Below are 9,478 nucleotides of genomic sequence, written 5' to 3'. Positions count from 1 at the left end.
TCTTCTTTATCCCTGTCTTTTACTTTTTTATTTTTAAATTTGCAACTTGTATTGATATTTTCTTCCTCCTATCTGTGGAGATAACTCGAAAATGCAGGAGGCCTTTGCCAAGAAATGGGCTGCCAAGAAGGCAGCCAAGGAGAAAAAGCTTGCAGCCCGGATGGCTGCTGCTGAGAAGAAGAAACAGGCCGAGGAGGCGGCCCAACAAGCAGAAGTGACTCGGGTCGAGGCTCAACGGGAGGAAGAGGCGACCCGGGATGAGTCTCGGGAGGATTCTGAAGACCATGTCCCTCTCACCCAGAGGAATCAAAAGGCTGTCACAAGCCCGGAGCTGATCCTGGTCGAGGATAACCGGGAGGAGGGCCAAAGTTCTTCTCAGGCAGCTCAGTCAACCAAACCCCCCCCCCCCCTGACAACATTCCAACCAACAGCCCCTCCTCACCGAGCAGCCTCCCCGGGTCAACATTTTTGAGGAGGGATCCTCGGCAATGGGGCTTAAGATCTTCAAACAGCTTATGACTCCTGATGAGGAGGCTTGTTTGAAGAACTCCCGGGATTCGGCCAAACTTTTCGAGGGCTCGAAAAAGATCTTGGCGGTAAGTTTTTCCGTTAAATCTTTCGTGCTCTGTTTATTGTTTATCTTTTACTGACTTACTTTTGAACAAGCTGCTCAACTTATGATCTCGGCCTTCGAGGAGGTTTCTGCAGCTGCCACCCTTTTCGGTAACCGAGCCCAGTAATTCCAAGATAATCAAGCAAAACTTCAAGATGAATTGTCTCAAGCTCGAGCCATTCACGAGGAGGAAATGGCCGGCTTGCGCTCTGCCCTGGATAAAGCCAGAGATGACCTCACTGAATGCTCCATTCGGGAGGAAAATTTGCGAGGTTTCCTATCAGTTTCGGAATCGAGAAATCTTTCTCTATTCAAGCAGGTGGAGGTGCAGCAATTTCGGGCAGAGAAAGCCGAGAGCGCCCTGGCTTTGGCTGAATACAATAAGGACAAATGACAGGCCTCCTTCCTTCAATCTTCCGAATTCAAGAAGGCCGTTGAGGACCGGGCCTATCCTCTCTTACAAATCGGTTTTGAAAAGTGCTGAGAACAGTTTGAAGAGGCCAGACTTTTAACCAAGGATAGGGAAAATTTCCCGGACTTTGGACGTGCTATAGCATCCCTTCCCAAGGATGGGGAAGAAGAGAAGGAGGATCCCGAAGAACAGCCAGAGTCTGAGCCCGTAGATATAGATTAGGATTGTACTCTTTTTTATCTTTTTGTTTTAATTCCTGCCTTCGGGCTTTTTAGTAATGAAATCTTCACTTTCCTTTCATCATTCTTGCAATCATATCCTGACAACTCTTCAAAGACCCGAGTAACATAATTGCTTGTATGCAAAATAATCAGGAAATTTTCTAAGTGTTGAGAATTAACCGGTAAATTTTTTAGTAAGTAGTTTGAGTAGTCGGGATTACGATCCATTGTAATAAATAAAGAACCCCATACTTTAACAAACAACCGAGCTATAGAAAATTTAAACCTGGGTATAAAGCCCTTGTATGTATAACCTGAGTGTGAAGACTGGGCAAGAAAGCATGTTTTGAGATGCGGAGCCCCGAGCCAGGGTATAGTGTCCTAGGCTTATCAATAACCAAGGTGCGGCACCTTGGGCTGGGGACCATGTCCCGGGACTTGGGAATGGTCAAGGTGTGGTGTCCCGAGCAAGGGTGTAGTGCCCTGGGCTTATCAATAACCAAGGTGCGGAGCCTTGGGCCGGGGAGCATGTCCCGGGACTTAGGAATGGTCGAGGCGTGGTGCCCCGAGCCATGGTATAGTGCCCTGGGCTTAAAAATAATCAAGGTGCGGAGCCTTGGGCTGGGGACCATGTCCCGGGACTTGGGAATGGTCGAGGTGTGGTGCCCCGAGCCAGGGTGTAACCAAGGTACGGAGCTTTGGGCCGGGGACCATGTCCCGGTACTTGGGAATGGTCGAGGTATGGTGCCCCGAGCTAGGGTGTAGTGCCCTGGACTTATCAATAACCAAGGTGCGGAGCCTTGGGCCGGGGAGCATGTCCGGGGACTTGGGAATAGTCAAGGTGTGGTGTCCCGAGCCAGGGTGTAATGCCTTGGGATTATCAATAACCAAGGTGCGGAGCCTTGGGCCGGGGTGAAAGGGATCGATTAAGGTGTTCAAATGCGCAACGGAAGTTCAAATCTTTTCTAGTTTATCACATATCATACACCATTAATTAATTATCACAATAATTAATTGATCCAATATTAGATATCTTGATCAAATCACTAACCGCCACGATTATAAACTAAATTAACAAAGTATACAAACTCCTTTGTCAACTTTCTAATTAATTTATTTATAACCGAATTTCTTGTAAATCATCATTTACTATAAATAATTAAAGTCCAACTTCAATTACTTATTTCATGAGAAAATATTTGCAACTTTTGTAAATTTAAATTTAAGGGCCCAAAAAATCATTTTTCACCAAAAATATTTTGACTCATTTAAATTTCACAAATATGATAGCCATCCAATGGCCCAACAACTCTAGGCCCATGACACTTTGATATTTCAAAACACCTTTTGAAAACCCTAGTCGTCATCGTCGTCGCCTTCCGGCCTACATGCAAATTTTTTTTTTTAATTTTAAATGGGTGGGGGAGGGGGGGTTGGGCTTCCTTTGCTGCCCGAAATGGGCAGCCCCTCGGGCAGCCCGAGCTGCCCGAAATTGGCAGCAACATGCTGCCCGAAATATGCCCCAAAAAGCCTTGATTTTGTTGCAAAAATTTCATCTCATGCGGTTAGAAATCGACCTCAATATAATATTATGTATATGCTACAAAAACTAGTACCCTTAGCTCATGATACCACTTGAAAGGGATCGATTAAGGTGTTCAAATGCGCAACGGAAGTTCAAAACTTTTCTATGGCATAAAACCGAAATTTTGAGTAAAAATTTGAACACCTTTGTACTAGTGTGTAACATATACTAAAACACCAAAATGTCATATATAGGGTGTTAAGAAATTATACCTATCAACCTCTTGAGGTTGATGATGGCTCCAACCAAGATGTAAACAACTTGGCTCTTGAAAGGATGACCTTCTACAAGCTTCCTTTGAACACTCCTTGTTCAACAATCAAGCCCACCACCAACTAGGAAGATCCTCTCATATTTTGCAATAGAAAAATATGAGAATTTTTCAAAAGAAGTGCAAGAATTCCTCAACCAAAATGAAGAAAAATGGAGAGAAATTTTTTAGAAATTTCGGCCAAGTGCTAGAATGGGGGAGAGTGAATTAGTTGTCTAGGATGTCGGAAAAGTGAAAAGTAGTCTTGCATGCCATGCAATATTTTAATCAAAAGTAATGCCCAACCCTTCACCCCCTAAGCATGCAAAACCTAGTGGACTTGTAACAATTACAAAGGCCCCATGGACTTTTATTTAATTGTCTCAAACATATTTGAGCCCAATTAAACTTTACTTGATATTACTCAAGTCCACTAGTTTAATAATTATTTCCTATTGGGTTCTACAAGGCCCAATGTTATCTAATTAATTCAACACTTGAATTAATTTAATTATTTGGACTCTACTAGGCCCACTAGTGTTTAATTAATTCAATACTTGAATTAATTTAATTTAGTCCATAATGATGTTTATGAAAATCACAATTTTCAAATACATTATTCACTTGACCTACTTTTAATTTAGGAACACATTCATAAATTAAAAGTTACATTTCTCTCATAGAAGTCATACTTCTATTTTTCTTTACGCTTATAAACTTCTTTATAAGTCGTTCAACACATTGAACTATTTTTACTTCTCAACGGGATCTAGAAAGCTAGTACTTGTGTGGCCCTCAATGGTTCATTGATACAACTCGCCGTGGGTTCACATCTCCATGTGATTCGGACTAAACATGTCCTTATATGAGCATACCACAATTGCTCCATTCTTACTTATCAACTCCTTGGAAACAAGAACGTCAGAAGTCAAGTCTGATGGTACCCAACCAATCATGTTAAACGCCTAGCAGCATCGCTTACATGATTCCCTAGGTATCAAATGATAGTGCCTGCAAGAACCATTCAATTATGGTTAGCGTACAGTACGGTCCCTTCAACTCATATATCCCGACCGATTCGACAACCATTAATTTATCGAGAGTTGTCAATGAATCGATACTATGTGTCATGTCGTAGTTGCATCGATGGTGTAATCTATGAAACCCCTTTCGTAATTACCACCATACTCTGATCAGAGATTTCAACCTACATACACATGAGAACACATAGGATATCCATACCCGAAGGTAAGCGGTGAATCCCCGACTACAATGCATCGACTCGTATGTGTTTCGACAGAACACCCAACCTTCCCACCTGATGACCCCATGAGAGTCGGTAAACAAGTCAAAGTGTAATTCTAGCACATATAGTCTCAATGTTGTCCCGGGTCATAAGGACTAATGGTGTACAACCATAAACTAGGACTTTTCCACTCGATAACTGAGAACCACTTGGAAAGTCCTTTATGGAGGGTTGTTAAGTGCACTCTACCAGGAGCACCTAACTGCATGCTCGGACATCATAATGTCCCCTACCAATGAAACATGGTACTCACATCGCAGATACTAGTCTCGAACTCGAGCGGCCTATATCCTTCTTAGCGGCGGCTGAATCGACTAGGAACCGTTTAGAATATACAGTATTACAAATATGAGTTTCATGATACTCATCATATGAGCATCTCATATTCTTTCTACTATTTGTATATTCAAGGGCTTTATCTATGCAACTAGCATGGGTATACAGATAAATAAGTGCCAAAATGATAAATTAAAATATTATTAAAATAAAGATTGTTTATACATAGAGTTTCATTGTGAACACTCGGCCAACACTTGGCTCGACGGGCACCTAATCTAACAATCTCCCACTTGCACTAGAGCCAACTACCCATATTCTTCAAACCCATTGATTCGCGATGCTTCTCGAACAATGGTCCAGGTAAAGGCTTAGTTAGCGGATCAACAACATTATCTGAGGAGCCGACTTTGTCAATCGTGACATCTCCTCTTTCCACGATCTCTCTGAGGATGTGGTACTTTCTCAATACGAGTTTGGACTTCTGATGAGACCTTGGCTCCTTTGCTTGAGCAATGGCTCCCGTTTTGTCACAAAACACCGGGACAGGAGCAACTCCTTTAGGAATGACGCCCAACTCTTGGACGAAATTCCTTATCCAAACAGCCTCCTTTGCTGCAGCTGATGCAGCAATATATTCTGCCTCAGTGGTGGAATCCGCTGTACTGTCTTGCTTGGAACTTTTTCAAGAGACAGCAGCACCATTGAACATGAATATGAACCCAGAGGTTGACTTCGAGTCATCGATATCGCTTTGGAAGCTAGAGTCGGTATAGCCTTCCAATTTAAGTTCTCCACTCCCATAGACCAAGAACAACTTATTGGTCCTTCTCAAATACTTGAGGATATCTTTCACAGCTTTCCAGTGTGGAAGACCAGGGTTGGATTTATATCTACTCACTACACTTAGTGCTAAAGCCACGTCAGGACGTGTAGATATCATCCCATACATGATGCTACCAATCGTAGATGCATAAGGAATGCTTGTCATCGCCGCTATCTCTGCATCAGTCTTGGGAGACATAGACTTGGATAGGGACACGCCATGACACATTGGTAGATGTCCTCTCTTGGACTCATCCATCGAGAACCGCTTCACGATGGTATCAATGTATGTGGACTGGGTGAGACCAAGCAATCTTTTTGATCTATCTCTATAGATCTGTATTTCCAATACAAAAGATGCTTCACCCAAGTCCTGCATCGAGAACTTACTCGCTAACCATATCTTAGTTGATTGCAACATCCCTACATCATTCCCAATGAGTAGAATGTCATCAACATAAAACACAAGGAATGTCACAGCACTCCCACTGACCTTCTTATACACACAGGGTTCCTCAGGATTCTTAGCAAAACCAAACTCTTTGATTGTACTATCGAATCTGAGGTTCCAACTCCTAGATGCCTGCTTTAGACCATAAATAGATCTTTGAAGTTTGCATACCATATGCTCGCTTCCGATAGATGTAAACCTTTCAGGTTGAGACATGTAAATCTCTTCCTTAATATCCCCATTAAGAAAGGTTGTCTTGACATCCATATGCCATATCTCATAGTCATACCATGCAGCTATGGCTAGCAAAATCCTTATGGACTTGAACATTGCAACTGGAGAAAAGGTTTTCTCAAAGTCAACTCCTTGTCTTTGAGTATATCCTTTTGCCACCAATCGCGCCTTGAAGGTCAATACCTTCCCATCCGCCCCAAGTTTCCTATTGTAAATCCATTTACGCCCTACGTGAACAATTCCCTCAGGTGGATCCACGAGATTCCACACTTGGTTTGAATGCATGGAATTCATCTCAGATTCCATCGCTTCAAGCCACTTGGATGAATCGGCATCAGATAACGCTTCATTGAAGGTCCTTGGATCACATCAATGGTTAGGCTCATCATGGCCCTCTTCAAGAAGCAGACCATACCTCATAGGTGGTCTCGAGACTCTCTCGGATCTTCTAGGAGCTTGTATCTCCTCTCTTGGCTCTTCGGGTGTGGGTTCTATAATGGTGGGTGTCTCTCGAACCTCTTCGAGTTCTATCATCTTCCATTTTCTATCCAATAGAAATTTTTTTTCCAAAAAGGTTGCATTCCTAGAAACAAACACCTTTGTTTCTTGGGGATGATAGAAGTAATATCCAACAGAATTCTTTGGATATCCCACAAAGTAACATAAAATGGATCGACTATCCAATTTATCTCCCACTACCTGCTTCACATAAGCAGAGCACCCCCATATTCTCGGATAAGAATATTTGGGTGGCTTACCCATCCATATCTCATATGGTGTCTTGTCAACTGCCTTTGAATGGACATTGTTCAACAATAGTGCCGCTGTCTCAAGCGCATATCCCCAAAAGGATGGCGGCAACTCCGTGAATCCCATCATAGACCGAACCATGTCCATCAAAGTCCAGTTACGACGCTCCGAAACACCATTCAACTGTGGTGTAGCGGGCGGAGTCCACTGCGAGAGAATCCCATTCTCCCTAATATACTGTTGGAACTCGGCACTCAAGTACTCACCACCTCGATCCGATCGAAGTGTCTTGATGCTTCGTCCCAACTATTTCTCTACTTCACTTCTGAATTCTTTGAACCTTTCAAAGGCTTCAGACTTGTATTTCATCAAATACACATACCCATACCTCGAAAAGTCATCAGTAAAGGTGATGAAGTAGGCATGTCCATGCTTAGTGGTGATGCTAAGCGGACCGCACACATCGGTATGGATCAAATCCAATAACCCTTTGGCTCGCTCCACATGGCCCTTAAATGGAATCTTGGTCATCTTTCCTTTTAGACAGGATTCACAAGTCGTGAGAGCATTAATATCAGACATATCAAACATGCCCACTCCCACTAGCTTGTTCATTCCTCTTAGGGAAATATGTCCTAATCGAGCATGCCACAAATGTGCCGAATTGTTTGCGCTTGTTTGTTGTTGTTATAGTTTGGACATTGTTTAGTGGAATATCTTTCAATTTTAAGGTGTAGAGATCTTTTTCAAGTTCTGCAGTACTAATTAAACATTCATTCTTGTAAATATTGCAAACACATTTGCTAAATAAACAAGAAAATCCATCTTTATCAAGCATAGAAATGAAAATAATGTTTTTCACCAAATCTGGTACAAACAAAACATCTCTCAAAAATAACTTAAAATCATTGTTCAAATATAAGCAAACATCTCCTACGGCCTTGGCAGCAACCCTTGCTCCATTGCCCATCCTCAAGAAGGTCTCACCTTCCTTGAGCCTCCTACTTCTTCCCATCGCCTGCAAATCTTTACAGAGATGTGAGCCACAGCCGGTATCCAATACCCAAGAATTAGAGTTAATTGAAATGTTTACTTCAACCTAGAACATACCGTTTCCAGAACTCTTCTGGGCAAGATATTCCCTGCAGTTACGCCTCCAATGTCCAAGCTTCTTGCAGTGATGACAGATGTCAACAGTCTTGTCAGCCTTCACTGGTGTGGCTGCCACAACGGGACCCGGAGTCTGCCTCTTCAAGGGCACATTCTTCTTGGGACGTTGAAAAGAACACTTCTTTCCCTTCCCAGGTGGACAGGTCTTCGTACCAGATGAAGAGCCCACAAAAAGAACCGGCTTCTCTTACTTGATGGTGGACTCAAAGGTCACAAGCATGTTCACCAACTCCTCAAGGGTCGGCTCCATCTTGTTCATGTTGAAATTCACCACAAAAGGATCAAACGAGCTAGGCAGTGAAAAAAGCAACACGTCGGTGGTCAGCTCCGAAGGCAACATCAAATCCATGCCAACGAGCTTGTCCACGAGCCCAATCATCTTTAGGCCATGCTCATGGACCGAGGCCCCATCTCGCATGCGCAAAGTGATCAGCTCCTTGACGGTAGCATGCCTAAGAGGCCGAGTCTGCTCTTCAAAGAGCTCCTTGAGGTGCAAATGAATGTCAGCAGCTCATCATTCATAGAAGCCAGCATACAACACTTGGCCTTCAAGTCATGGTCACACCAATCCTTGTAGGTCTGCAATTCCTCAGGAGTGCAGTCAGTCGGAGCCTCATCAGGGGGCGACTCAGTCAGTGTATATGCAATCTTTTCCGAGTTCAAGACGATCTTTAGGTTTCTTAGCCCAGTGAGATAATTAGGTCCGGTTAATACGTGTTTTGCGAGTATGGCAGAAAGCGGATTGCGAATTGAAGACATTGTCAAATTTTGTAGTGAAAAGTAAAACAGATAAATGTTAATGACTATTTTAAAATATTTAGTAAGATATAAAGTATGGACTTTTACTTTATAAATTTTCGCTCCCACTGTTTTGACATTTTTACTACCCTCTAGTGAAAACGGGAAACTCCTTTCCTCGGAAGGTATGTAAGGTCCAATTAGCGAATTATGATCCCGAATAATATCAGCCAACCATAATCCCTAAAAGGTAGTTTCCAATTGCATCACAATGCAACCCTCTACGTAAACTTTTGTCTCACGTTTGATTAGGACCCAATAATATGACGTCGTTCATCTTTACGTGTCAAACCTTACCCATCGATGTTGAAAGGATGACCTTCTACAAGCTTCCTTTGAACACTCCTTGTTCAACAATCAAGCCCACCACCAACTAAGAAGATCACCTCATATTTTGCACTAGATAAATATGAGGATTTGTCAAAGAGAAGTGCAAGAATTCCTCAACCAAAATGAAGAAAAATGGAGAGAAATTTTTTAGAAATTTCGGCCAAGTTCTAGAATGGGGGAGAGTGAATTAGTTGTCTAGGATGTGGGAAAAGTAAAAAGTAGTCTTGCATGCCATACAATATTTTAATAAAAAATAA

Source organism: Primulina tabacum, chromosome 11 (assembly GCF_025594145.1).
Source record: "Primulina tabacum isolate GXHZ01 chromosome 11, ASM2559414v2, whole genome shotgun sequence".
NCBI classification, from domain to species: Eukaryota; Viridiplantae; Streptophyta; class Magnoliopsida; order Lamiales; family Gesneriaceae; genus Primulina; species Primulina tabacum.
The sequence above is the reverse complement of the archived record's forward strand: the minus strand, read 5'-3'. Positions refer to the sequence as shown.